The sequence below is a fragment of the Oryctolagus cuniculus genome, chromosome 2, assembly GCF_051225735.1.
Source record: "Oryctolagus cuniculus isolate XC-2025 breed Fujian yellow rabbit chromosome 2, ASM5122573v1, whole genome shotgun sequence".
Classification (NCBI taxonomy): Eukaryota; Metazoa; Chordata; class Mammalia; order Lagomorpha; family Leporidae; genus Oryctolagus; species Oryctolagus cuniculus.
In genome coordinates, this window is record NC_142868.1 from 183,103,791 (window position 1) to 183,108,496 (window position 4,706).

Genomic DNA, 4,706 nt, shown 5'->3' on the forward strand with positions numbered 1-4,706 from the left:
GCACACACACAAACACACACACACACACAAAGTTCCAAAAATATCCCGAGCGTTGGCAGAACTGCTGGAATCTATGACGACTCTGGAAGGAATAATGTTCATTTGGATGAAATTTTAAAACTCATTATGTTCACATCTGATACTTAATTTGACTACGCAAATCTAAAGAACAAAAGGATACTTGTAAATCATACGTGAACTCTTAAGAGTTATCCATGGTTTCACCGAGCATGGGACAGGAAAAGCCACGGACTCTCAAAGAGCAACCTGAGAATAAGCAGCTCCATCAAGCAAGCAGGTGACTGAAGCTGTCTCAGCTGTGAGCAGTGAAGAGAAGTTTGTGCTGAACCTCAGAGGCTGCAGGGGTTCAAGCCACTTCACATCTGTGGTCTGGACGAGGCCCCTCTCCTATTCTGCAATTATCTTCACCAGTCTGTACTTCCCTGGGTGTCACCTCTGATGTTTAGAGCGCATCCTCAGACAGATACTTGTCTGGGAAGATACGCAGGCTGCTTTTATGAATGTGATGTTTAATTGGCCGACAGGTACTGTCTTATGATCGTTCTCTGTGTCTTATTTGTTTCTCAGACACGTGTTTGAAGGATCTGTGCCTGTTGCACTGTGCATCTCTAATTCATGGGTAACATGAGCACAGATGCAGAGTTTGGCTGAATTACTCTTCTAAGGGACATAATTGTCCTTCTTTGCCCTCATCCAACAATTATTTACTAATTGACAGCTACAGAAGACGTAGTTTTTTTCCTCATGAGCTCAAGGTTTTATTTCCTTTCATCATCAAAGCGCTTCATCCAAGCAGCTACCTGCTAGGGACAAGCGACTTTCTTTCCTTGAAGGAACTTGCGATCTAATTTCCTTTTATAACCACAGTCAACATTAAAACAGGTAGCATATTTCCCAGGGCTTTTCTGCAGCTCTGTCCTCTTGTATCTGCACTTCAGAGACTCAGAAGCCCTCAATGCTGACAGCTTTTTCTGGTTCCTGTTCTCCATTTTCAGAGACCACAAACCTCCTCACACTTCAGGCCTCAAACGTCAGGGTCTTTCAGGAAGCCACTTACAAGGCTGGTGACCAGCGCACAGCGTGTAGCACAGTGCGTATGTCAGGAGTACAGTGCTGTCTTAGCAACTATGGCAGAACCATAAATTGGGTCCATGTTAGCTACGGTCGGTTTTGCCCTTGGGTTTAAAATAATTACTTTCCTAGACATGTGGCTCCCAGATGAAACTCATGCTGTGATTTGATTTTTTTAAAATGCAAAAAAAAAAAAAAAATCTCTAACAGAAATTCATCACCAACATGTTAAGGAATTTTATGACTAAAAATAATCTCTCCATAGAGCACATTAATGTGGTGTGCAGACTCGGGAAAAGCATAAACACATCAGGGAGCCTTTATAACAGGGAAGGACGTCAACAATTAACTGGGGCTACCTTTTGACTTGACGGTCTACATAACCAAAAAATGGAATCTACGAAATAATAAATGTACCAAGTATGTACTATGGGTACTAGCCATTGAGTCAAACAGATTCCCTAAAGGCAAGATACCAGTCAAGGAAGGTCCACAATATACCCTCAGCATCTTCCTTTTGATTCTGAAGTGAAATCTGTATTTGATACATGTCAACTCTGTACGCAAGGAGGGGAACACACTCCTCTCCATCAGAAGATGGTTTTTCCAGTTCCTGAAGAAAGAAACCACTTGGTTGATTCAAAAGTAGAGGCACATTGAAGTCAAGAATTACCATGGAGCTGGCAGGCCAGAGACAACAGGGAACTTCCGCAGGATGACAGCTGAGAACGCTGACCTACTTCAACACTGAGCCTCGAAGGCCATTACGGAGGTGCCTGGGACCTGAGGCCAAATTTAGTCCACAAACTCACTTTGTGCTTCTATTTTGTTTTGGTTCCATTGTGTGGGATATGTTCTGTTTCGTGAGGTCCCCAGACAGCCCCAGTTTCCCTATGCCCATTGTTCTTATAGCCTTTCCTGGTAGTTAACTTTCTGTGCCAACGCAGGTGAGCCATGGTCCCCAGATATTTGGTCAAACATTATTCTGGATGTTTTCTGTGAAGGTATTTCTTTAAATAATACTAACATTTAAATAATTGGATTTAAAGATTACCTTACAGCCAGTGCCAAGGCTCACTTGGCTAATCCTCCGCCTTCGGTGCTGGCACACCGGGTTCTAGTCTTGGTCGGGACACCGGATTCTGTCCCGGTTGCCCCTCTTCGAGTCCAGCTCTCTGCTGTGGCCCGGGAGTGCAGTGGAGGGTGGCCCAAGTGCTTGGGCCCTGCACTCCATGGGACACCAGGAGAAGCACCTGGCTCCTGGCTTCGGATCAGGGCGGTGTGCCAGCCACAGCGCGCCGGCCGCGGCGGCCACTGGAGGGTGGACCAACGGCAAAGGAAGACCTTTTTCTCTGTCTCTCTCTCACTGTCCACTCTGCCTGTCAAAAAAAAAAAAAAAAAAAAAGATTACCTTACATCATGCAGCTGGACTTCATCCAATCAATTGAAGGCCTAATAGAACAAAGATTGATCTCCCCTAGAGCAAGAAAAAACTGCCCAAAGATGACCTTTGGACTCAAATTGCAATTCTCCCCCTGAATCTCCAAACTGCCTGCCTTCTCCATCAGGTTTGAGACTCACTGAACCTCTACAATCAAGTGAGCCAATTCCTGAAGCCCCCCCCCCCCGCCCCGCCTTTCCCTTTCTCATAGACACACACACTCATCCTGATGATTCTGTTCCTGCTGAGAACCCCTTCACTCATTTAGGTCACCTACCCGGGTGGATTAATGGAAATTGCAACCACTGTTTGAACAAATATGCGATGTTTGCAAGGCGGTTTTATTTTGTGGTCTCAAACATCACCTCACCATCATCCTTGGAAAAAAAAAGAGGACTAGCATTATAGACAGTATCAGGCAACAATGCAAACCTCAAAACCTTGATCTTCAGGCACTTCAGAGACCACTACACACTAGAGTATGAACACCAAAGCAGTGACACTGTGCTGTCTGCTCGTTTCCCCGGGATCTAGAACAATCTCTAGGAGACATTCACGACATATTTGTTGAATGAGTGAATGAGTGAGTGAAACACAGCTTCTGCCTTCAGTCTCTGCAAATCTTTTTTATTTATTTATTTATTTATTTATTTTTGACAGGCAGAGTGGACAGTGAGAGAGAGAGACAGAGAGAAAGGTCTTCCTTTTGCCGTTGGTTCACCCCCCAATGGCCGCCGCGGCTGGCACACCGCACTGATCCAAAGCCAGGAGCCAGGTGCTTCTCCTGGTCTCCCATGGGGTGCAGGGCCCAAGCACTTGGGCCATCCTCCACTGCACTTCCGGGCCACAGCAGAGAGCTGGACTCAAAGAGGGGCAACTGGGACAGAATCCAGCGCCCCGACCGGGACTAGAACCCGGTGTGCCGGTGCCGCGAGGCGGAGGATTAGCCTATTGAGCCACGGCGCCGGCCAGTCTCTGCAAATCTTTAAGTTTGGAAGTCACAATTATGAAACTGCTTGGAGCTTTTACTTTGGATACATTTGCTGTCAGTCTGAGCCCGTGTGTCCTTGCCATGTACAGAAAGATAAGAAGAGCTGGGTGCACCTGCATGCTCTGTACAAAGCCTGCATATGAAACAAGAGTTGCAGAAGCAAGGAAAGTAATGTGGAGAAAAGATGACTTTTCTCTTAAATTAGTTCTGAAAAGAGAGAAGAAGACAATAAACGAGCAGAAGGAGGAAGGAAGAAATGACAAGGCCTCTGTCCCACTGATCTTCTTCTTGATTGGCTAACTCAGCACTGTCCGATAGAAATATGCAAGCCACATAGAATTTTAAGTTCTTTAATATCATACTAGAAAGGTATAAAGGGAACTATTAAAATTAATTTTAGTAACATATTTCATTTAACATAATATATTAAAAATTTGCCATTTCAACATGCTCAATATATTCAAAATATATGTCATTTCAAGTGCCCAATAGCTGCATGTGGCTAGTGGTTATCATATCAGACAGCACAGCCCAATATCCCAGAACCCCTTTTTCTATAGTCCCTAGGCCTCCCAGCACCCCAACATTTCCTTCCATGACCCTGAGTTCTCCTGCCACCAATACTCAGCTCTCCCAACCAGATAAAAATCTCCTATGCTTTTCCCATCTTGTTTTTTCCTGGCCCCAAACCACTATCTGACCTTTCAGCACTGTACTTCCCTTCACCTGCTCTGGGGGGAGGTAGCAAGAGTCCTTTCCTTCTCTCCTGTTTCTTCCTTGTATCACTGGTACTTAGCACACCGTCCGGCACATTTCGCCGCCTCACAAGTGGGTGACTTCGGGGTGCCTGAACAGGAGGGAGCTTCGGAAGACTCCCACGAGCGTGACATCATGAATGTCAGGCTGTCTGGACTGGCTGTCTTGGCGAATTGTGCCTTCACCTGTGGGACATGCTCTCACCCTGTGGCTTCCCACTTCAAGCTGGCTGGCTTCCTGTGAGCAAAGGTCAGGTTGAGTGTGCGGCACGGAGCCTCCCACACAGCGGAACTCAGTAACATCTGAGAAACCCAACTGCTATGGTTTGAATGTCCCCATCGAAACTCATGTTGAAGTTTAATGCCCACTGTGAGGCATTAAGAGGTAAGCCCAGGGGGGATCTTTAAGAGCTGATTGATCATGAGA

At 45.9% G+C, this 4,706-nt stretch overlaps 1 long non-coding RNA gene across 1 annotated transcript; it reads right to left on the reverse strand.

The window, feature by feature from the left end:
• Positions 1 to 762: 762 nt before the first annotated feature.
• Positions 763 to 4,438, reverse strand: LOC149128174 (uncharacterized). Its single transcript, XR_016229547.1, has 3 exons — positions 4,251 to 4,438; positions 2,811 to 2,910; positions 763 to 2,471 (listed from the first exon to the last, which is right to left on the reverse strand). It is a non-coding gene; the product is annotated as an uncharacterized LOC149128174 (long non-coding RNA).
• Between the last annotated feature and the right edge of the window lie 268 nt (positions 4,439 to 4,706).